Below are 25,738 nucleotides of genomic sequence, written 5' to 3' on the forward strand. Positions count from 1 at the left end.
ACGCACACACAAAAACAATTAAAACAAAAACAATGAACTAACCAGTAAAGTAACAATTAAAACAGAAGCAAAGCATGAAACTAAAAGGCATCAATAAAAAGCTGACCAGAATAAAAAGGTTTTAAAAATCAATTTAAAAGCAACCTATGAGATGACCATACACACCTCCCCAGGGAGGGAATTACAAAGACACAGAGCAACCCACAAAGTGGTGAAAGAAATATAGTCACAATTTCTCTGTAAGCTTCTTTTGCTTGTTTTCATGTTTTGGATGTATTGGATTCCCCCTGAAAGTGGAGCCTACTATTTTGAAACATATTGGACTGCAATAAATTTTCATTGTTGGAACTTTAGAGAACTTATTTCTCCTTTTGCATTCTTTCCACCACCAAAATAGACCTTGCCTGGCCATTCTTCTATCCAGTGAGAACAAAATGTAGTAGGGGTGGGTGCCTGTTGACTCTAACTCCCATCAGCCCCAGACAGCATGCCCAATGGTCAGGGGTGGTGGTAGCCCAACAAAGACATCTGGAAGGCCACAGATAAACTATAGCACTTGCCAGGGAACAAAGTCCACTTTTCTGGAAGAGGTGGCAACACTACTCTTTAGAGCTATTACCCTTAACTCTGAAAACACTCTACAGACAGCTCACGTATGCAATCACATTATCTATGCTTCTGTGAAAATGGGTGGATGAATTCAGGATAAATGCCAAGATTCTATTTTGGTTCAGCAATCATAAAAATGATTAGAACTGCTACTCCAATTTTTAAGTTTTTCGTCCATACCTCATTCTGTATGTGGTTACAGAAAAATGCTCAAAACTGGATTGTGTAATTTTTTAAACTGAGTAAAATAAGCTAAACCTGCCTTGGTCATGCTCATTAGGAATGATGGGAGTTGTAGTCCAACACAATGAAAAGTGCTGGGGAAGACTGATATAAATAATCTTCACAATCACCAGCTTAGATTAGAATCACCATCATCTTTTGGAAAAGGGGGAACGTCCAGTTTTTAACAAGCCTATCTAAATAAAGGGGTGGTTAAAGTGTGTCCGGAAGGGTTGAGGGTCTGTTACAGCTACCTTTACTGACTCTATACTGTTAGCTTCACCCTTCCCGGTGCCTGTTTACACTTCCCTGTGCCTGTTTGCATTCTCTTTCCCTTCTTATTGTTTACTACAACTTTATTAGATTGTAAGCCTATGCGGCAGGGTCTTGCTATTTACTGTGTTATCTGTACAGCACCATGTACATCGATGGTGCTATATAAATAAATAATAATAATAATAATAATAATAACTTTAAGGCTACCCATAATGCACTACACTTGCACCCATAATGCACCTACACTACAATGTACACTACTAGGCCAGAAGTAAACTGCGTAAGATGTTTGTGCAAAACCTGGTAGTGTTTGTCCCCTTAATCAGTTTAGGGTTCAAGCTCAAGATCAGTTCATTAAGTTATGTCTTAACACCCTTTACCCTTTACAATTAGGATAATTAAAAATAGGAGTAAAGTTGTGGAACTTCTCTTCAATTCCAATGGATGCTTATAGGTGAAATCGGGATCCTCCTCTGAATTTTGATTATACATATGAAACCAGTACTAGTTATTATGGGTAAATTGACATGGTATAGAAAAAGGTGTAATCGTGTATATGCAGTAGAGTTAAGAGAAGTCATAGGCTTGTTAACATTAGAACTCACACCACAGTCAGGAGGGAAGGCTCTTGCCAGGTTCCAGTCCTACCTAGATGAAAGGGCTCAGTTGGTTTCCATGGGCACTTGTGCATCAGCCCCCACAGCCCTTCCCTGTGGAATTCCACAGGGTTCTATCCTCTCACCTTTCATGTTCAATGTGTATGTGAGGCCACTGGCAGTTAATCAGAGCCCACGGGCTGAGGTACCATATGTACGCCGATGATACCCAGCTTTATATCTCGGTAGGCTCAGACCTCAGTAGGGCAGTTGCTGTTCTGTCTTGGTGCCTGGCTGAGATCTGTAATTGGATGTCTGGAAGCAAGTTGAAGTTTAATCCAGAGAAGACTGAGTTGATGGTGGTTGGTCGCTGTCAGCGACTGCCAGATTCGATGCAGGAGCTTGCAGATGTTTCATTTTCAGAAATCCGACTGAGGATTGTGACTGAGGCACGAGACCTGGGTGTCATTCTTGACCAACCTCTAACTATGTCATCATAGGTGGGGGCTGTTCACCCCTTTTTGCCAGAGGCCGATCTTACCTCCACTGTTCATGCCCTGGTCATCTCCAGGCTTGATTATTGCAACTTGTTGTATACATGGCTTCCCTTGAAGCAAAGCCAGCGCCTACAGGCTGTTTAAATATCAGCACCCAGGTTGGCCAACGGGCTTCCGAAGTGGTCTTCCATCACTTCAGTGCTTCAAGAGCTTCACTGGCTGCCGGTGGCTGCTAGGGTGCGCTACAAGGTTTTTTTAACTATGTATAACGCCCTAAACTGCCTGGGCCCTGGTTACTTGAGTGCCCGCCTCACTCCTGTGTCCTACCATTGGCAGACTCACTCTCAGGAGCAGGGTGCCCTGATGGTCCCCCGCTACAATTTGGAATGTGCGAAGGGCCAGGGCTTTTCCAGTGGTTGGTCCCCAGCTGTGGAACAACTTGCCACCGGAGATTAGACAGGCTCCTACTGTCAATTGTTTTAAACACCTCTGTAAGGCGTTTTTACTTTCACAAGAGTTTGGGGGAGGGGTGGTTTAAATTTTAATGTGGGTTGAGGGTTTTTAATGGAAATTGTTTTATGTGTTATTGTAAAGCGCCATGATGCCAGAAATGGCGAGGTGGTACTATAAAAATGTTTTTAAATAAATAAAAATAATAATAAATATAAAAATTAACTCACTGCTTCATTACTTCCTTGCTACTTCTCAAGGAAGATGGAAACAAGAACTTAATGTCTGAAGCTGCATCCTTCATGCCCAATTTTGCTTCAGAATAAGGTATATTCACTTTAACTTAAAATTTACCTCAGGACAGATAGATGTAGAGTACAAACGACCTATTCATGAGCATAGATAACACAGAGGTGGTTAAGCACTCAGCTTAAGAGGCAATCCTCGAGGTATCTCTTCCACACAAAGGTGAAGGCCCTTTTCTTTGGGTTGCCTGCCCCTCCACCCCTCTTAAAAACAACAACAGCTAGAAGATAACTATGTTCCAGAGGCAGGTTTTTGCAAGCCCTGTCCTTGCTTTATGACCAGGGCCTGGGGAAATCCAAATCAACCAGAGCACTAAGCACACAAATCTTCAAAAGCCCATCCTGGATGAAGTATAAACAAACTGGGCACAAACTAGTAAAACCTATCAAAGAGGAAAGCTAATGGCACCCCCCACCAAATGAAAAGGTATCTTTTCCCAAACAGAAAGTTCAGCAAAAACCAGAGCATTTATCCATCCAGACTGCATGGAACGCCCTCTGCCACATATTTTGCAACAGAGCACCCCTTTTGCAGGCCTTTAGCTATGTTAGAATTTCCTGAGATATGTGGGTGCATTTAACGTACAGCACTACACACATGGCTTATGCAGAAAATAATCCTTGTGTGGATAATCAGTGTACTGGGTAATTACATTAAGTTATATGCAGCTCCATTCATGCACAATTCATATCAAATACTTCTCAGAATAACTAAATGGTCATGTGTATGGTCTGGTATGGTCTGGTATGTCCACCTGGAGAAAGCTAACATGGGAGGAATATCTCAAAAAGGGTCACATCTTTTTTCACAGTCTGAAGTGAGTTCAAGTATTAACAGAAGAACTGATGCAGTTAGCTGTATATTTCCACAGTGCTATATTTATTATTATTATTATTTATTTATATAGCGCCATCAATGTACATGGTGCTGTACAGAGTAAAACAATAAAATAGCAAGACCCTGCCGCATAGGCTTACATTCTAATAAAATCATAATAAAACAATGAGGGGAAGAGAATGCACCAAACATTTCACTTCCAAAAGGGGTGTGTGTGTTTTGAATATTGGTCTTTATAACAAAAATCCTAAACCCAATGGGACCAACATAGCTTTCTCAAATGGTCCACAGATGACCAATACCATATCCTGCACAATATGTATGAATCTCACCACTGGGAGAGATTATGAGGAAACATGGAGTTAGATGCCATCAAGTGGACAGCAATGGTCTCAATCTCCTCTTCATCTTCTGACCCGCATCCTGCCATCTAAGAGCTTACCCAGAGTCTGGGAATGGTGCGGGTGAGACAACTGAGTGAATCCAAACAGAACTAATGGAATGATAGGTGAAAGGGCTAGTGGCCTAGCGAAAATAGCCACACATGTTTAAAGATGCTCCTGAATCCACTGCTGTACAACAGGATTGAAGTGGTGACCAGGATGGCTTTTTGTCACTTTAATGCAGCCTTTCCCAACCTGGTATTCTCCAGGTTAGACCACAACTTCCAGCATTCCTCACCACTGGGGCTGCTGGCTGGGGCTGCTGGAAGCTGAAGTCCAAAATATCTGGAGGGCACCAGATTGAGGAAAACTGTTTTAATCTTGGAAAAGGCTGCAAACAGATTCAGAACTGGCAGACTTTGAACTCTCAATGTAAGATTGTTGCAAAGTGTTCTGCATTGGGGTGCCCCAAGGATTTTCTAGAAATTTCAGCTAGAGCAGAACAGCAACCTAATTAACCTATCATTTGCTACTGTGCATGCCAGTCACATTCCACTGCCATTTAAAATATTCAACCCCCAATCGGCAGTTCCTACGTGATGTCCGAAACTACAATTAGTAGTTACATTATCTGTGGGTTGCTTAACCCATAACTAACCTATAGTGTCCAGGTTCAGATGTCACCTAGCAACCCTTGGTTGAATATTCACAAAGGCAGCAGAAAATGCCCAGCATGCATCAGCACATGCTTCCACCATATGCAAACAGCTCCTCTTTGATCATAACTGTACACAGAATTCCAAGTGTTGTTGCACAACAGATGAATAAAGGCATTACAATATTGGCAGTTCCATTTTTAAACCCTTTCATAATGATCGCTAGCAAGATATCCATTCTTCTCATAACTGCCACACACTTGGCCAATATTTTCATTGAGAAAATTCCCAAAGGGATAGCTATGTTAGACTGCTGAACCAAAACCTGGAAAGAATCTTGCACCACTTTAAAACTAAGAAATGTATTAAGGCATTAGCTTTCATGGACTATAGCCCACTTCATCAGTATGGTTATAGTCCAAAAAAGCTTATGCTATAATAAATTTGTTAGTCTTTAGGGTACCACAAGATTCTTTATTGTTTATGTGACGTTCAGATAGATAGATTTACCCCAATATACATCACTTTGCACCTACTTACATTGAACCATATTTACCATTTTATTGCCCATTTGAGAGATCCTTTTCTAGTTTTTTGCAATCCCTTTTGTTTTTACCATCTTGAATAATTTGGTGTCACTGCTCATCCCTAACCGGTCATTTATGAACAAGCACTGATCCCAATACAAATCCTTGGGGGATTCCATTGTTATCTCTCTATTGCAAAAACTGCCCATTTATTCCTACTCTCTGCTTCCTGTTCTTTAACCAGTTACCAATCCATACAAGGACCTGCCAGTGATGGCTATATGCTACCTCCAGTATCAGATCCAGAATGTCTATGGATACCAGTTGCTAGGGGAAATGAGCAGGATGGTAATGCTGCACTCATCTCCTACTTGTGGTTTTCCCACAGGCAGCTGATTGCTCACTGTTTGAACAGGATGCTGGAATAGACAGACCCTTGGTCTGATCCAGCATGGCTCTTCATATGTTCTTATCTTCTTATCCCATGACTGCTAAGTTCGCTCAAGAGCCTTTAGTGAGAGACTGTCAAAAGCTTTTTGAAAGTCCAAGTATACATCTACTGGATTATCCCTATCCACGTGCTTATTAACCCAATCAAAGAACTCTAATAATGTTAGAGATTTACTTTTCAAAAACCACACTGATTTTTCTTCATCGAGATTTGTTGTTCTAAATGCTGGATAATCTTGTCTTTAATAATATTTTCCACTAATTTCATGGATTAATTTTTTAAAAATCACATTAAATTGGCTATTTTCTTGTCCTCTGGCAATGAGGTTGATCTTAGGGACATTATATATTATTGCTAGAAGATTAGCAATTTCACAGTTGAGTTCTTTAAGAACTTTTGGGTGGATACCATCCGAACCCAATGATTTGTTCATTTTTAATTTGTCAAGAAGGTTGAGAATTTCATCTGTTGTCACCAGCATTTGTCTCAGTTCTTCAGACTCCCTTCCTGAAAAAATGTCAGCTTTCCCTAGTTATTCAGCAGTCAAACTGCTTTCCTAGCTGCTTTTCAGCTGATATGTTTAAAGAATATATTGGTTTTACCAAGATACTGATCAAATGTTTCTTCTTCTTTGTTTCCCTTGCCATCCGCTTGCATTTTTCATGTGTGCACATTTGTGTTGCTCTTTGTTCTCGTTTGGGCAGGACTTCCATTTTCTGAAGGAAGTCTTTTTGCCTCCAATAGCTTCCTTGACTCCGCTTGTTAACCACGCTGGTATCCTCTTAGTAACTTTCCTGATTCGTGGTATACATTGTAGCTGAACTTCTGTTATTGTGGCTTTTAATAACCTTCAAGCAGTTTTTGACTTCCCCTTTCAACTTCCTTTTTACCAGGCCCTTCATTTTTTTTAGAAGCTTCTTCTTTTGAAATCAAATGTGACTGTTCTGGACAGTTTTCCATTTACATCTATGTTAAATTTGATAACACTACAGTAGTTTCCAACAGGTTCAACAACACTTTGTCCCACCCCAGATCTGGAGACTACTGAGGATTAAGTCAAGGGTCACCTCCCCTCAGGTCGATTCCATGAACAACTGTTCTAGAGTACAATTGTTTGGGGTATCTAGAAGTTAATTCTTTGTCATAAGAACATAAGAAGAGCCATGTTGGATCAGACCAAAGATCCATCTAGTCCAGCACTCTGTTCACACAGTGGCCAACTAGCTGTTGACCAGGGACCTACAAGCAGACACAAGTGCAACAGCACCCTCCCCTCCCCCATGTTCCCCAGCAACTGGTGTACATAGGCTTACTGCCTCTGATACTGGAGGTAGCACATAGCCATCAGGATTAGCAACCATTGATGCGCTTCTCCTACAATAATTTATCTAACCCCCTTTTAAAACCATCCAAATTTGTGGCCATCACTACATCTTGTGGCAGTGAAGTGCACAGTTTAACTATGCACTGTGTGAAGTACTTCCTTTCTATCTGTCCTGAATTGCCCACTAAACAGCTTCGTGAGATGCTGTTTAGTGGATAGTATTAAGAGAGAGGGAGAAAAATGTCTCCCTATCCACATCTTCCACACTATGCATAATTTTGTGCACCTCTATTATAGCTCCCATTAGCCTCCTTTTTCCCAAGCTAAAAATCCCAGATACTCCAACCCCTTGATCATTTTAGTTGTCTTTTTCTACAGTCTATGTGAGGGTAATTGAAGTCACCCATTACTACAACACTATATCCTTTGGATGCCTCCCTTAGTTCATTATCTATCACCCAGGTTAGGGGGGCAATAACAGGTTCCCAATAATATGTTCTTAAGTTACTTTAAGGGCCTGGTGTTGCCTCCAACTCAGAGCAATTCTGTGGAGGAGTCTGCACCATTTAAGATTTTTAGTTTGTTTGACTCTATGCTTTTCCTACTTCTGGGAGGTGGGGAGAAGTGGTTAGATGAGCTGGCACCCAAATAAGAGCCCATCCTCCACTAACTGGAAGTCATTCTAAGCCTGTGAACTCCAAGCATCTTCTCTGGAAGTCAGAGAGCATTGTGAACAGCTGGATCTAATTTAGAAGGAGATGGGAGGAGACAGTCATCAAGCAACAATAACATATCTCAAAGCTCTTTACAAACTTTCAGGATTCACAACACTTCCCAAAAAGAGTGTTATTGGGGCTTTTTAACCCTCAGAAAGAAAGTGGGCAAAGAAGCTGTATTTATAATACAGATTAAAGCATTTTGGTTCATTGAAAACTAAAACTAAAATAAGCTTGTTACTCTTCCTTTTAAATCTCCCAATCAGATTTAATTTATCTGTTTGTTTGTTTATTACATTTCTATACTGCCCAAATGGTCAAAGCTCTCTGAGCAGTTCAAAACAATTAAAAGACAAAGTGCATCATAAAATATTAAGATGACAATATAAAAGTAGTACAAACCACAATAAAAGCTAGTAGCAATGCAGAGATTTAAAACAATCATATAAACTGGAATGAAATGCCCAATATGAAGCAGGAGCTAAATGAATGTTAAAATGCGCTAGTGAACATTCGGACGATCTTTTAATAACAATAATTTTGTCACATCAACTTAACTTGAGACTATAACAGAACAAGGTAGAACACTAGAGTATTGGGTTCAATCCCCTGCCTTAGCACCTATGAGGAGCCCATCTCTGAGAAGTACCAACAAATAGTAGGACTAACACCCTAATGTGGAAATAAAGCTAAAGAAATGGATCTTCAGCTTGGGCATCTGCCCTAGGTCTTTAGCAACTTAAGTTGTTCATGAAAGATGCTGACCCTTCATTGTTTTGGCACTGAAGCTTTATATACAGTAGTAAATTCTGAAGTACAGGCACTCATCACAACAGCCCCTATCCTCACTGAAACCAGTAAGATTCCATAAATTCAAAGCAGTTCTGGCAATTTCATTTCCACCAGGAGCAGTGGTGGAGATAAAGCTAATAGTCTTTACTGCCCATTCATGACCAAGTTACCCAAAATAATTAGCATTACAACAGGGAACAATATATTGCTGCTGGGAAAATTCATTCCCCCACCCCACCCACTGTAAGAATTGCAGCTCAGCTCAGAGGGAACAGGAACTTCTGAGGGGGTTGGCTGACGATACCAGCATCCCTGAGTGCCGGTGTCCCATCTCTGTGAGCCCTGATTCCATTGCATTGCTGCTTATATATTAATTAAGTCCAGCTATTCCAGATCTCTCAGAGACAGATAAAGTTTAATCAGAAATCTTCCGCATTCAGGAAAACATTTATGTCTTGTATTATATATGCAGCTCTCATTGTTTTTAATAACACTCACCCCCATCCCAATAAACTAACTTGTGGCCTAATAAAGAAATCAGAGATGAAACAAAATGCAGACCTTAAAAATACGACTACAAATTCTTTTAAACATAGACCGCCAATTCACTTAAGAGTAAATCGGTCCATCAGAAGCCTAGAATACATGATCAAATACCATTGATGCCAGATGGTCATGCATACACATGAACACATAAATGACTTCTGTACGCAACAAAAGTTATTTACTGCATGAAATTGGCTGTTTCTTCATTGACAAGATTACAGAGCAGGAGTAGACAACCTGGTCCCTGCACATGTTTTAGACTACAAGTCCCATAATTCCTGACCATTGACCACGCTGGCTGGGGTGGCACTAGGCTGCCTGCATGTGATATATAGTATGCCTTTAACTCCTGAGAGCATGCTCCAATACATGCACATCTCAGCACCCAGAAATGGATTGCATACCTCTTTCTGCTTGCTACTCCACTGCATATACAGTAGATGGAAAATTCTGATGAACCTTTATACTGAAAAGTGCAATGACTTGTGTTCATAGGAGGCTGAAAACTCCAGAAAGGTAGATTACTCCAATCTCTGCACTATGATCAGTAATGATGTTAAGATGACCATGTTCCAGTCAGTTGAGACACAGCTACACTAAAGTAGTTCTGTTTAGGCAATGCATCTGAACAACCACAAATTTATCAAGAAGTGATGTATTAGAACGAAGTGACCAAAAAAAAATGGTAACAAGTCACAAATCAGTCACCAAAGAGATCAGCAAAAGTTCTGACACTACTCTTTACAAAATTGACATGCGTGCTCTTTCATTAAACTTCAAACCACAGTACTCAGATACTGGACCAAAGACAGATCTGGAAGGTTTATTATAATAAATAATAATACCATCTGTTCTATGATTACTGCTTAATAGGTTACATTATTCCTATGTGACTCAAGGATAGATCAAGCAAGGGGCAGTGGGCATGTTTTTTTTATGGCACAGATACAAGAAAGCACTACACTATCAGTTCTGGTCATCAAACCAGGTTTCCTGATTACATTTGACCCCATGTTGACACTTCTTACTAGAGCTGGTAAAAATGACTACAGTTCATAAGAGGAAAAGGAACTGCACCAGGAAAGGGAAATAAACTGCCTAATATTGGTGTCTCCATATTGTAAATTGGAGAGATGTTGAGTCAAAGGAAGGGTGACCGCATGGAAAGAAGGACAGGGCTCCTGTATCTTTAACAGTTGTATAGAAAAGGGAATTTCAGCAGGTGCCACTTGTATGCATGCAGCACCTGGTGAAATTCTCTCATCATTACAATAGTTAAAGCTGCAGGAGCCCTGCCCTCCTTTGTATCTGGTCACTCTGGCTATACTAGAATTTCACCAGGTGCTGCATGCATACAAATGACACCTGCTGAAATATATATAATGCTTATTAGATGTTCTGAAGTCCCTTTAGGTATGGGATGGAAGAAGCAAAACAAGAATAGGTTCTTCCCTCTATTTCAATGCAATCCATTCAATTCTAAGTATCAGAATAAAAAGCTCAAGCCAAATCCATTTCACACCTCTGCCCCTGCTTCTCCTGGATAATAAAACATGGATCACCTCTGCAACGAGGCAGCAAGCCCCAAAAGCCATCTGGGATTTCACTTTGACCAACATGGATGTCTCACTTCCTGTGTTAAAAAGAAAGTGCGAGTCACTCCTTAAAGAGATACCATGCCGGGTTCTGAAAATTAAAACTTTTTCAAAAGGCAGACAAATCTCAGTCGCTCAGTAGTTAGCATATATACCCAACTCAGTACTACTATATTCTCATATTGCAGTGCATTCAGGTTTATGGCATAGGCTTTAAGAGATGCTCCAATCCTCTGACATGCATGCACGAGTGAAGTCATGGGGGATGTAAAAAGTGACTGATCGCTGGTGCATAATCTCTCAAACAGATAGAAATTACAGATTCTTATTCTACAGGTAATAATGTATGAGTGGAAAGTGCAGTTACATTAGGAAGTCACACTTCATGAAATCTATGGGAATTATTTGCAAGGATGTAAATAAATTCATGCTATAAGATGTGGGAGGAGGAATTCGGGAAGAGCAAAAGTCTTCATAAGCTTGAATTGTTGAAAGGTAGAACACAAGAAAAATTTTCACAACTTAGAAAGGGTAGACATTAATTTACTCCCCCTCTATCAGCACTCCCCCGAATTCCAACTACTCCAAAAATGGTTTGAAAAAAGAGGGTGAAAATGAAGTGATGACATATACTGACAACACCCATTTTTAGGAGACATTAATGCTTTGCAGCCATCTCAGAAGCTGTACTGAAACACCTCTCAACACTAGTACTTGAATTAGGAAGGAATATAGGAAGTATTCTTATACTGTGTTAGCCCAGTGATCCATCTAGCTCACCATCTATGCTACACTGACTGCCAGCAGCTCTGCAGAATCAGACAGGAGTCCTTCCCAGCCCTGCCTGGAAACGCCAGGCATTGAACCTGGGACATTCTACACACAAAGCATATGATCTACTATTGCGCTACAGCCCTTCTCTAAATTAAATGGTAAACAACTTGCAATGCTAAGAAGGCATCCCCCCACCACAGCATATCAATGCTTGCTATTGTACAGCACTAAATGAGTCTTTTCCCATTAGATTTATACTAGGGTGATGGACCTTCAGTCCATGGGAAAGTATAGCTGGTTGAGATGGTGTGGTATGTGTGTCAGATGATTTGGTTTTACACAGGAGTTTGGAGGTCAGTGGCACTTGGGAAAAGCCTTAGACAGTCATAGAATCATAGAATAGTAGAGTCGGAAGGGGCCTATAAAGCCATTGAATCCAACCCCCTGCTGAATGCAGGAATCCACCTTAAAGCATACCTGACAGATGGTTGTCCAACTGCTTCTTGAAGGCCTCTAGTGTGGAGTTACAATCTGGAGGTGAAGGCCCAAGTGGGGGCGGGGGAAGCTGGCAATTGGGCCAGAGCTGGTGCAGATGAAGGGATCTGGACAGGCAAGTTGTAAAAGGGTACCATGTTGGGGATGGAAAGCAAGGGGTAGTTTTTAAATGTATAAATTACTCACTAGTCCTACAACCATCTTCCTTTCCCATCAAAACTTGTGGGGTTTGCAGGGCAAAATTACAGAAATAGCAAGTGAGTGAAGAGTTTCACCAACCAACACATTTGTATTTAATACCCTTGAATGTGAGGATATATCTTCAACCTCAGAGGAGATCTTACAATCGCCAAAGAAATGCTAGAGATCTACAAAGGGGATGGATTTCATAATCATATTTTTAAAATTATATGGCAAGTCACTTAGTATAAAGAAACAAATCAGTTGGACTCATATTAAGCTTACAATTATACTAAGCTTTCTTAAAATTGATGTTCCCTCATTCTACCAAGCATTACGTGGGGACCAGGCCATATTGCCTAAGGCTAATCAAACCTAAATATTACCTAAAATGTCTCCCTACCCCCATTAATAATTATAGTTGCCACCCAACTAAAGAAACCTTCATTAATTAATTGATTACATCTATATAACTTTGTCTACAAACACTATAACTTTGGAGAGGAAAAGAAACATTTGTTTTTAGTTTGTGTGCACACGTGTTGCAACAAGCAGAATTTCAGAATTCCCTCCTCTGTGAGAGACAAGGAAGAATGTTTCTTCTAAGATTGTGTCTGCCTCTTTTGAGTTTAGTAGGCATTATATATAATTACATTTTTTTAAACAAACAAACAAACTGCTTCCCAACTTATTTATGGCATAATTTGAATCAATGAAAATATTGTAATTGATTAATCTAAATCAGCATTCTCCAATATGGTGTCTTCCAGATGTATTGGACTGCAACTTTCATCATTCCCAGAATGATAGGAGTTGCAGAACAACACATCTGGAGGGCACCAGGTTGAGGGAGGCTAATCTCATCAGTCTAACAGCTTTCATTTTTATTGGTAGATATTTTTAATAAATAAAAAAATAAATAAAATACACGTTTGTAACTGCTACAATAACTTTCTGGTGAAGACTTGGTGACATACAAGTGATATTTGCGGTTTAATGATTAATGCACAGGACATGGATTCTGGAGATCTGGATTACAATCGGGCTCCTAGTACAGTCTCCTTCATGTCGCCCAAAGAGCGGAATTAAATATCTCAGCACTGACCTCACCTTGCTCTAGCTGAACTTCACCACTGACTTGTGTGGGGGTGGATTTAGATTACTACCAGGTGTTTGTGAAAATCCTAGCTTTAGTTCAATGTTAGTTTTTCTAGAGAGGAATCAAAAATCACCTTCTAAGAATTTGCCTTAACTATTTCCATTAGGATGTACTATAAATTCTGGCTCAAGTGGCTTGGAACTCCAGGTAGCAAAAATAGCAATTTCCTTTCCTTCATCCTCCATTTCAACTCAAGATGCCCTAGAACATCCTTCCCCAACCTGGTGCCCTCCAGATATCTTGGACTACAACTCCAAGGATTCCTGACCATTAAATATGTTGGCTGGGGCTGATGGGAACTGAAGTCTAAAACATCTTGAGGGCCCCAGTTTGAGGAAGGCTGTCTTAGAAACTTTGAATGATTGAGAGTCTTCCTTGTTTACCTTTTTTATTTAACATGTATTCTGCTTTCTAGTTTTACATCATTAGGCTGTAATACTGTTCGCACTTGCTTGGGAGTAAGCTCCACTGAACTCTGTAGGACTTATGTCTGGGTAAACATGCACAGATCAGACTGCTAGTTATCAGACCATTTATCTGATTCCTCTCATCCTTCAATGGCTCCTCATATAATCATGCAGCATTGTGTTACACTGTATAACCATACAGCATCACATAAAGTTCAGAGCAGTGGTCAGCCCATCTGAAAACTAAAATGCCACATGAACACATGCACATCAGATGTGCAAACTCTTCATCACCTTCCTTATTACAGGACAAACAAGGTACATAATGCAATTGGTAACAAAAATGATCAGGAGACTGCACGGCAAGGAGCATTCATAATAGAACCGTAATAGGCACCAAAAGGTAAATACCTGGCTTAATTGTTTATAAAAGACACTGGAAGGACCTATACTGAGGAACTTCATAATATTAAATGACTGCTCTCAAAGGATAAGAGAAGATTAATACAGAGCCCATGTTGACATATTCTGCAAATATTCATACCCATGATCTGAGAACAGCTCCCATCGTAAGAGACAGGCACAATCTTGTCAAGGAGATTGAGAGTAAAATTTTGTGAATTTCCTTTCTTTGTTTCTTAGAATAAGCAATCTTTCCTATGTCTTTGTCTTTGTGGTGTTCAGATTGTTTCATTGTTTTTATTAGTGTTTTACTTTATTTTTCTGTAAAATGCTTTGAGACTTATTTTTGGTGAAAGTGATATATATTCTATTACTGCTGTTGTTATGATGATGATAACATTTCACATCACAAGATCACCAGATATAGTCCATTATTTAAAATCAAAATTTTATATTTATTACAAAATATGTTGGGTTTTCTAGTCCAAAATTTAATTAAAATCCCACAAGAGAAAGATACAATGGGAGTTGTGATATAATGGGTCAGGATGCTGCCATGTCAATGATACAAAGCCCCATGAAAAGCTACAAACAGGAATGCTTTTTAGCCACAACACACATGCACACACACATATGCGCAACCAGTGGTTCAGACCACACATGCTCCTGAAAGACTGCTTTTTCAGAATTTAACACAGCATTATACATCATGTTTCAGTACTTATCCACACAACATTGCTCCTTCTCTCCCTGTGAAAACGGAAGCTGCAAGCAAGGCTCTCTTCTTTCTCCCTTTTGGCCTTAGATTTACTTGGATTTTTAACTATAAAGGAGAATGCAATAGCCACATGCAGCTCTCATCATGCTGTCCTCTTGAACACAGGGACAGAACTGACCTCATGCATGTACATTCACATACAGGACAGGCCTGTGCATATTGGAAAGGCAGTGGACATGTCCTCGGCCACCTGAAGGTTTGGGCTGCCTCCTTCTGTACAAACACTCATGTAGAGAAATACCATTTTTAGAGGCTCTCCTCCAGGTGCCCCCCATCATCTAAGCCTGTCTTCCCCAGCCTAGTGCCCTCCAGATGTTTTGGGGCTACAACTCTTAGTGTTCTGGGCCACTGGCCATGCTGCAGGGAGTTCAAGTCCACAAACATCTAGGGGCAATGCCTTCTCAGCTGTGGCCTCCCACCTTCGGAATGCCTGTCCCAAGAAGGTTTACCTGGCACCAACTCTTTGTGCCTTTTCAACATTAGGGGACCTTTTTATGCTGAGGGCTGCATTTCCTCAGAGATAATCTGTTAGGGGATGCATGCAGGCAGTAAATGAGGCCCAAACCAGCAGTGGGTGTGGCCAGAACCTAAAGTAGTCAGGGCCACATCTTCTCCCTCTCTATATCCTTTTCCCCCCCTGCAACCCTCAGCCTAACTTCAAAAGCTTTGTCTGCTCCTCTTTCCCCCTCTCTACTCGCAGCAGGCTACTGGTGAGGAAGGTATCATTTTGCCAGGGGTCTGATCTAATGCCTCCAGATAACTTTTGAAATTAGGCTGAAGGTCGCAGGTTGCCCACCCATGTGCTAATGTGCCTTATACTGAGTCAGATCCTTGGTCCATCTAGCTCATTATTGTTCACACCGACTGGCAGCAGTTCTCCATAATTTCAGGCAGGACTCTTTCCAAGTCCTACCTGGAGTTGCCAGGAGTTAAACCTGGACCCTTTTCATGCAAAGCATGAGCTCTAGCACTGAACTTCAGCCCTTCCCATGTCAGGAATAGAGCCAAATTGCTTGAGCTGATGTAGCTGTAGTCTCAAGTAGTGCTGTGACAAATTTTTCGATCTATTTATTTCTGACCATTTGTTGTAAGAGGGAAGAGCAGCAAAAAGAAACCACATCCAAAAATTGAAGGGGTGAGAATTTCAGAGAAATTCCTTAGTGTGCTTAAGGGCTTATCTTACTGTAATGAGGTGGCTAAGGTGTGTGTTCTGAAGGATGCTGGGAGTCTTAGGACTTATTTCTGTCTAAACATGCATAGGATTGCACCCTTAATTACTGTTCTCCTGTGCTTCGCAGCCTCCCATGCTACTTGAGCTTTCTGAAAATCACCCTAGGACTTAGCCGGGTCTTCCTCCCTTGGCACTTTCCAGTACTGTTGCTGAGTACCTGAAAGCCAAATGAGGTGGTGGTGATGGTGGTAGTACCAGTTGTGTCCTTTTAACAACCAAAAGTGCCTCACTCAGCTTATGGTTTGAAGCAGGTTTATTTGAAACTAACCATAGTTACTGGCCTTGTTCAGACAATACACAAAACTATGATGGTTAAGCGTTTTGATCTAAACATTATGGCTTAGTGTGAACCATTCCTAACCATGGTGTCTACATAACCATGGTTTAAACATGCTCACTAACCACTTGCTGCAAAAGGGTCAGTGGCCTAACCATGGCTTAGCGTGTTCTCTGAACAGGCCCAATGTTAAACCGTTTGTTGGTCTGGATGCCAAGCAAACTGCTGTTAAGTGCAAGTGAACACTCCCGAAATCTTCTTTCCAGGCATGCATGAGGAGGAGGGTTAAAGCCAGAGGCTTACTGTGGCTTGTTTCTGCTAATTCATGTTGTTCCTAAGTTTGTGACAGAACCTACGAACTGGCACTCTATAAGTTACATCCAGGCAGGATCAATTTATTATGCATCCCACTCATAGACTGCTCACGAAGCAGACATTTTTCTATGCTCTAAGCCAGTAAAATTAGGGAGGTGATTCCAAATCCACAGTATGTCTAATCTCTGCTCTCTACTGAAACTGCAAACAAGGAGGGCCAGTTATTCTCAATAGGGCTGGTGGTTTCTGCAAGACAAGCACAGGTCCCACAAGGAAACTGGACCAAGAGCTGTCAAACTTGTTCTACAAAAGGTATCAGGTTGTGGCAATTGTCATTACTTCTAGTTCAGTTTGAAGTCAGTTCAGGCTCCTATGCAAAAACTGAAATCACACCCTCTATCACCTTAAAATAGTTGTGTATAAATTATTGTTCTTATATTTGGGGAGCTAAGACCACAGCCCTATGTACACTTTCCTAGAAAGAAGCCCAATGGAACATAGTAAGATTTATTTCTAATTAAATAAGACTGGCTTGTACAGAAGGAGTGCAGAATTTTGCTTTTATTGGAAACACTGACATTAGTCCCTGAAGCATTGTTTTCATGATCATAATTCCCACTGGTAGCATGTTTCAGTTTAAGAGAGGCTTGGCTTGCAGGAGAGAATGTTTTCAGTGCAGCAGTGGCAGCAATATCAACTATACAAAACCAGATTTCTTCAGATATGTTGGGGAACATGCTTCCATTGGAGCATTCATCAAACCCCTAGACAGGTATGGTTCTACATCCTAATTTTAAAGGGTGGTTTCATGCGCAAGAACCACATTTGCATGCTTAATTTCTACAAACCTGAACTATTGCCCCTTTGGAAAGCCCTGCAAACTGGATAGAAACTAAAAACACACACAGTAATTTCAAAAGTTGTGCTGTTGGGTATAGTCTTTACTAGGATCAATAAAACAGTCATAAAGTAATGAGCAAGCTTTCTAATTCCCTATAACTCTTCTTCAGGCTAGATATTAGGCAAAAGTGGGGAGAGGGATGAGAAAGATGGGGGTATTCTGCATATTTACAGCACAATCCTATGTATGGTTACTAAGAAATAAATGCTACTGTGTTCAATGGGAACTACTCCCATGTACATTTGCAGCCTTAAATAATCCCTTACTATTGGCCGTGCTGGCTGGGACTTATGGGAGTTGTAGTCCAAGTCATCTGGAAGGCACCAGGTTGCCTAGCACAGGGCTAGACCAAGTGGAGAGCAAAACAAATTTTAATATTACACCAAAGGCTACTGACACTAAAATATTTAATTAACTAATCACATTTATATCCCGCCTTTCCTCCAACAAGATCAAAGCCTCCATTTTATCCCCACAACAACCCTGTGAGATAGGTTAGCTGAGAGATAGTGACTGGGCCATAGTCACCTAGTGAGTTTCATGGTTGAGCAGGGATTTGGGCCTGGGTCTCCCAAGTCCTAGTCCAGCACTGTAACCACTCCTTCACACTAGAGATAAAACAATGGACTAGTAGTTATTTGGCTCTCTTTCAGTAGCATTAAATGGAATATTAGCAAAGTGGAGATCAGTTTTAGATGGTGTACAATGTATATAAACTGAATACTTTCTGTTACCAATTATCAAAATATGTATTAGCCTATCTGTAGGAACATCTTAATATGTTTTGGCTATCAAGTATAAGTATAACTTTTTACCATGTGTTAAGTAAAGTTAATGTAAGAACTTTCTAATTGAAACTACATGTCTTATAACAAGAAAGCTGATATGCATGTTCTATGCCTGAAAATTAAACTTGTGTGGTGAAAGCAGTGTTTCATATCCAGCAGTTTCACAACTTCAAAAGCTGTTTTGTTCCCAGAAGTGAGAAGGTTTTCACCTATTGTTCCATGAAGTTCGCAATCATTTCTACATGTCTAAAACTGGTTTTGAAGCTTATTAATATGGGAAATTATTTTTATTTAAACTGCTTATCTATACTACTTGATATCATAAGATCTCTACCACGACTTCAAAACCCCTTGAAAAGTAGTGTTAACCCTCCATTTGGGGAATCTTTTTGGAGATACAGAGGCCCGGAGGCATACATATCATTAGGAAGCCTCCAGCTGACCTACTCTGACTAGATCTTCAACCTTTTAAAAATAAGGTCTGGTGAAGCTACAAATGACCCAATAATCACCATCTTGTCTTATGTGATTATATACAGATACTCTTAAAGCTTAAGAGAGGTGTTACAGAGACAGCACACTGGAGTTGTTTGGCATTAAATATAAGTTATTACTTGGATATAAAAAAACATAGGAAGTAGACTACTTGCTCTTCCACAGTGAGGAGGTTTGGGTGGATAGTATCCAGCCAAAACTAAGTTCTTTTGTGCATCTATAATACAAATGCATAATACAAGACATTCCTATCTCTTTTTCCCTTAAGCCATAACAGTTTTAGAATAGTATCAACAAGCTTAACAATTCTCTAGATGGGAAAATTCATCACTATATGATGGTATTTTATTAGTAGAAATCTGCAGCAGATCCTCTAGAACTATTATTAGCACTCATTCACTTCTATATATTACAGTGCAATCCTAAATATGTTTACTCAAAAGTAAGTCATATTGAGCTCAATAGGGCTTACTCCCTAGTTACAGTACAATTTTATACATGGCTACTCAGAATGTCAGTCAGTGGGGTTTACTACCACTTAAGTGTGCATAGGATTAAAACTTTAGTAAACTTGCACTGATTCATGGGAAAGTTAAGGTACATAACATTATACTCAGCTCCTTATTTTCAGCTCTTCTGTATGCCTTGCTGGATTACCATTAGCAATTTGAAACCTTGCCCACAGCCCCCTGCCTCAATGCAGATAAAAGAAATTAAGCCTATCACTTACCTGAAAGCAAGTCAGAGCCCTTCTATTATTATTATTTTACATTTGGCCAAAACACACTTAAACAGCTCCTGAAGACAATTGAGGAGTAGTCTCTGTAAAGAAGCAGGTCTTCATTTGGGAAGTTAGATTTCGTTTGCCCAGCAACCTAAAGCTCAGTCCAGGTGCTGTTTTCTAGACAGCTATTCCCCTGAATGGTGCAAGCTCTCACATGCCTGGGCCTGTGTGATCAACCATACATCCAGCCCCGCAGAGCCCTGACCAAACAGCAACCTGCCTGCGAGGCGTCACTACAAGCAAGTGGTCTTCAGTACAAAGGATCTTCCCCTGAAAAGTCCCAAATGTCAGGCCTCTCAATAATACTGTATCCTTACTCATTCAGATATTACTTCACATGGAGCAAATGCTTGCCTCAAAAACATTCTACCTTGGGAAACTAATCAACTTACTTGGAAGGGAGAAGCAGCACACGGCCAACTTGCTCTGGTGCAACTACCAATATACCATGGCTCTTATTTGTGACAAGACATGAAGCCCTCTCTTTTTAGCTTTTGCCCTCTGGTCTCATGGCTTCCCTATTTCTTTGTTAATCCATTAACACTGTAAGTCAACTGCCCATAACTAATCAGTCAGAACTGGATTTTCCCTCCCCTCCTTATGACCAAATCCAATGCTTTGTTTTATCCAACACCCCCCTTGTGTTTTTAATATAACTTGTGCCATCTTCTCCCAACACCAGCCAGTATTGCTTGTTCTTCTCACACATGCCAGAACTATGTCATTTCAAATGTAACTTTCCTAAATACAGCTTACATTTATACATGCAATGAACCTACAAAAGCATTTGTTTTTATGCATGTGACCAAGGAGTGAGAAATACAGCATTACGCAAATATCACACACACAAAGGTAATTAATTGAGGAAATGTGTTTGTGAAACCCATGAGTTGTCAACACTTTGCACGGGTGGCCTATGTACAAACTGCCAGTACGTACACACACAACGAGAACAAATGCTGTTTTAAAAGGCTTCCTCTCAGATATGAATAATAATACAAATAAACCATGAGAAGACATCCCAAAGTTTATAGAGCAAGGTCTTAATGCTTGAGAGACAAGAAAGATTGTATAACCTACTTTTATACACAGAGAGATATGTTCTATTCTTATTATCAATATACAGTCTGGGTCATACACCAAAGCCGACTTGGAAGAAGTGTAGACTAGTTACTGGGATGGACAAAGTATAAGTGAGAGGAATTAATCCAGATCTGTTACAGGCCTCCGACTTTAAAACTTAAAACTGAGAAAGATGGGCCTGGGGTAGAAACCAAGATTTCTTAACGTATCCCTGGATGTATTCCAAGTGGAAACTGTAGGGTCTTACTTTTCGTTTTTAAGTCTTTGGGGTTCCCCCAATGTCTGCTGAGCAAAGGAAAAGTTGTCCCTAAAGAAGAAGTTACCCCAAGAGGCACCATGGATACAGAATGGATACAGTGTCCTTCTCCAGAAGGAAACCGCAACAAGGCACGGCCAAGGACTGAAACGGGGAGGGGGGCGAGAAAGAGGGGGGTAAAAAGAGAATAGGCTTCCCCCTCAACTCTTCTCTCTCTCTAGCATTACCAGCAATATGGGCGGGAGAGCGTTTGCGGTTTTGGTCTGGGGGAGGCAAACTATGTGAAGGGACAGGGGGCGGGGAAACGGCGTCGTGTACCCCCCCCCGCACCGCCCCAGACAACTGTATGGAGAGGGGGGCGCAATAGAGACAAATCTTCTCCTTCCTCTTCCTAAGAAAAGAGTTTCCAGGGCCGGGGTGGGAGCGCTCTGCTAGCTTACTTACTCCGTGCCCCGTCCGGGGAAGGGTGGGTGGTGGTTCCGCCGGTGCAGCCGGTTGAGGCTCTGCCTCGATTCGGGAAAGAAGGTGACAGGGCAGCAGAAAGAGGGGGGGGGGGGCGCGGTAGGCTGGCTGGCCGAGGAATCCGTCGCGCACCGAGAGAAGCCAGCCGGGAAACGACCAAGAGCGACGGGAAAGTTTGTGCGAAGGAGGGAGGAGCAGAAACTTGGAAAGAGAGAGAAAGAAGGAAGGAGGGAGGGAAGGAAGGAGAGCAGGAGCCAACCCCCGCCCTTCTCGCGGACGGACAGCCTCCTCCTCCTCCACCACCGCCGCCGCCGCCGCCGCCGGGGGAGGAGACCTCCTCCTCTACTCGAGGAGCGGGTCCCTCGCCCTCTCAGAGGGGGAGTTCTTTCTGCTGCAGGCCGGCCGGAAGGGGGGGCAGGGAGGAAACTGGATGCATTTACTGGAAAAGGCTGGGTCATTATGGCCAACCAAGTTCTTCTAACCAAAGGGAGAGGACGAGGTGTTTTTTTGGTGTGTGTGTGGGGGCTGTTTGCAGGAGGGGGCATGCCTGCCTGCATGGGGTGCGCTTCTTAGTGAAATGTTACGGGGTCCAGAGGCGGATCCCTCTTCCCTGAGGGAACGTGTGTGCGGGTAGACTTAGAACGGGGAAGACCGGCTTCAAATCCGCCTTAACCACCAAATTCACGGTGTAACCTCAGGCCAGTCACTTAACCCACCTCAAAGGGCAGTTAAGATATAATGAAGGAAGAGAGAGGCCATGCACGCGGGTATATAAACTGCACGGCATAAACATGGGATCTGAAGGCATGCTACTACTTGTGAGGCTGCAATCATCCTATGCACTTCGCTATATGCACTTCGCTGCTGAACTCAGCCGGGGTGGCTTCCCTGTAAACGTGCGTAGGATCTGGTGGTTAAGGAAGGGAGGCGAAACGAGCGCTCTTTTATTCATGGGCGGAGGAAATCAGTGAGATAAATCGGTTTGAACAATAAAAAAGAAACAGCCTTTTCAAAAAGGGATGGGCTTAAGATGTGGGGGCTGCCCTGCTCGGAGCAGCTGCAGTCGAGAAGTCCTCCTGGACAGGCATAACCTGCCTGGAACAGGTTGGGCGGGTGGCGATTGTCTTGCCTCCAGCCCCGGGGGAGAAGTGCAACGCAGGGGGATAAAGACCCGCCTGTCTGCGTTGGGAGGCAGGGGACAGGACCGGCTGGCTTGGGAGCTGCTCAAAGAACTGCGGCAGGAGCTCCAGAACAGCCCGTGCCCTGAATCTCAGCCTCTGCACTCGCCGGTGATGTCACAGTCGAAGGAGCAACTCCGCTCGGTTCCAGCTTGGCCACCAAGCAGGCGCTCCGCTCCGACATTCCAGCCCTTGCGCTGAGCCTCCCGCTGCAGCGCCTCCTAGAGGTTGCGGCCGCCGCGCGCAGCCTCCTCAGAGCCACTTAATAGTAATCGGCCAAGCCACACTCAACAATAGAGGAAGTCGGTCAGACGTTTGAAATCTTATTTTCTTCCACCCTTCGCCAAAGGGCGGGCAGCAGGAAATGGATCCGACAACAGCGAGAAATCACCTCGCTCGCTCTCGCCACCGGCTCCCGACGACAGCTAGACCCGCTTTCAAACTAAGCTCAACTCCGCCTCCAGCTGAAAACAACAATACTGCCCGTCTAAGGGTAAAAATCCAACATAAATCCTACTTAGAGTAGATCCTCTGAAATGAAGGGGATTCAGTCCCCTTCATTTCAGCGGGTCTACTTTAAGTATGTTGGATTTTACCCTGATTCTCCACTGCCTGGCATCAGTTTGCCTTCAACAGCACACTCCTGTTGTAAAACAGATTTGAAAAATAAAGGAGAATTTACTCTACACACGGTTAAGCTAATCTGCTAAAAAACCAAGCCAAACTGGGAAGTGTTGCTTCTTTGTTATGTTCATATCCTGCCTTTCCTCCAGTGGCCAACCAGATGCCCACAGAAAACTCATAAGCAGATCATGAGTGCAACAGCACCCTCCCGCCCATGATCCCAGCTACTGGTGTACATAGACGCACTATCTCTGATACTGAAGGTAGAATATAGCCGCTAGGACTGGTTGCCATTGATAGCTTTCACCTCCGTGAATTTGTCTAACCCCCTTTTTAAAGCCATCCAACTTGGTGTCCATCACTACATCTTGTGGTTGCAAATTCCATAGCTTAACTATGTGCTGTGCAAAGAAGTCCTTCCTTTTATCTGTCCTGAATCTCCCACCAATCAGCTTCATGGGATGACCCGGTGTTCTAGTATTATGAGAGAAGGAGTGAAATGTCTTCCTATCCACATTCTCTACACCATGCATCATTTTGTGCACCTCTGTCATGTAAATAATACTGCCCTGGCTTTCTAGCCTTCTGTCTGGTGAATAGAAAGGCACTAGGATTACTGTCACACCCAAGGCACATGTTTAATTTTATAAATAGAAATGTGTTGTTAACTAACTTAAAATATATTACACTAGATATAAACTTTAAATATATTAGCTGGTGTTTTGATTCGTATGAACTTTAAATATATCAGACTCTGTTTTGATTCTGCCTGTTCTACATTGTTCCTTCCTATCTTATCCCATCCCTGTATATGCTTCAACCCTCTCATCACAACATTTCTGGCAACAGGCCTGTGTGCACCAGTTGCTGGGGAACATGGGTGGGAGGCTGCTGTTGCACCATGTTCTTCTTGTTCATCCCTGGCCAATGGCTGGTTGGCCACTGTGTGAACAGAGTGCTGGACTAGATGGACCCTTGGTCTGATCCTGCGTGGCTCTTCTTATGTTCTTAACAGGCCTGACTTGATGGCTTTTGCTCTTTGTCCTTCTCCTGATTTGAAAAGCAGCCTATGGGTGCTTCCAGAGGAAATTTTTATTGTACCATTGCCCTTACCTCATTTAGGGAATTTCATAGGGGTCCAGATTACAATGTCTTCCACTCAAAATCCTCCCATGTTTATTGCTTCTTCCATGTTTTCTTCTTATCACAGAAAACCCCTGAAGGAGAACAAGATAGAATAAGATGTGGTTTATTTATTTATTTATTACATTTATATACCGCCCCATAGCTGAAGCTCTCGGGGTGGTTTACAACAGTTAAAAACAGTGAGCACTAAAAAGTTTACAAAAATTTTAAACCATGAAAAACATAAAAACAACAGCATAAAAACAACGGTATCCATTTTAAAACAACAGTTCTGAGGTATGTTAAAAAACAAACAAACTTAGCATTGTTAAATGTTGTTAAATGCCTGGGAGAAGGGAAATGCTCATAGTGATTGCTTGTTGCCTTGGCATCTCCCACCATTCCCCTCTCCATTGTTTCCTCATTATTTCAGTCTCCTTAGACAGGGTCCTGTTCTGCTTATGTTACTTAATAAAGCACCCTATACATAGATTGCACTATATAAAGGCACATAAGTATAACCCTAGAACAATTTTTTGCATTGTATCTCCACCTGCTAAGGGAACTGCTCCTCTTCATAGACAGCATGCTACAGGAGCCTTGTAGCGTCTCTGAGCAAAGGGGGAGTTGATAGGGATAAAGGGCACATTTTTTTCTTTACCACCCCCTGAAGCCTTCCCCTATTGTATTCTGCAGCACAGATGATTTCGTAAGGGGTTCCATGGTTCTCAAGACTGAAAAAGAGGGTCCTTTCCCCTTTCTCTCCTCCTGAGACATCCATATATAGCATTGGGGAAGCCGGGGAGTTTCTTATCTCATGGCATGAACAGTACCACCCTTATCCATAGGATTTGCCACCTTATCCATAGGCTTGCTAGCTTGGTCTGGTCAGGACAGAAGGTGGAAGTGGAGTCTCCCCACCCCCCTCTTTTTCCCTTGTTGGAGTAGGATCATTTCTATTTTCCCTTCTTTGGATATTAGAAGGGAATTTTCCTACACAGCTCTAGGCTGGCAAAGGTGACAGGTCTGGATTGAACCACCTTCAGGGGAATTAAGCAGCTTTGGGCCCGGCATATCCAATACTGTCTCTCTGCCCTATCCCTGGAACATCCTGGTTGATGTGAAAAATGCCGGTGGAAGCTTTTTGCCCACAGAGCTCTCTGTTGGAAGTCACCCCACCAGTTGAGCTCCTTTCTGTTGGTGGAGACCAACAGAGGGGAAACTCCATCAGATCTTAACTG

General features: G+C 42.0%; 1 protein-coding gene across 3 annotated transcripts in view; it reads right to left on the reverse strand.

Annotated features, from left to right (window-relative positions):
- The window catches only part of TEAD3 (TEA domain transcription factor 3), a 102,331-nt gene extending 80,593 nt beyond the window's left edge, over positions 1 to 21,738 (reverse strand). For 2 of the 3 annotated variants that reach the window (XM_063140996.1, XM_063141005.1), the window contains exon 1: positions 21,553 to 21,737. The gene's annotated coding sequence lies outside the window, so the exon portion shown is untranslated. Of the gene's footprint in view, positions 1 to 21,552 lie in introns of all 3 variants that reach the window. The other variant, XM_063140988.1, reaches the window with a different exon arrangement.
- Positions 21,739 to 25,738: the final 4,000 nt, after the last annotated feature.

Source organism: Elgaria multicarinata, chromosome 1 (assembly GCF_023053635.1).
Source record: "Elgaria multicarinata webbii isolate HBS135686 ecotype San Diego chromosome 1, rElgMul1.1.pri, whole genome shotgun sequence".
Lineage (NCBI taxonomy): Eukaryota > Metazoa > Chordata > Lepidosauria > Squamata > Anguidae > Elgaria > Elgaria multicarinata.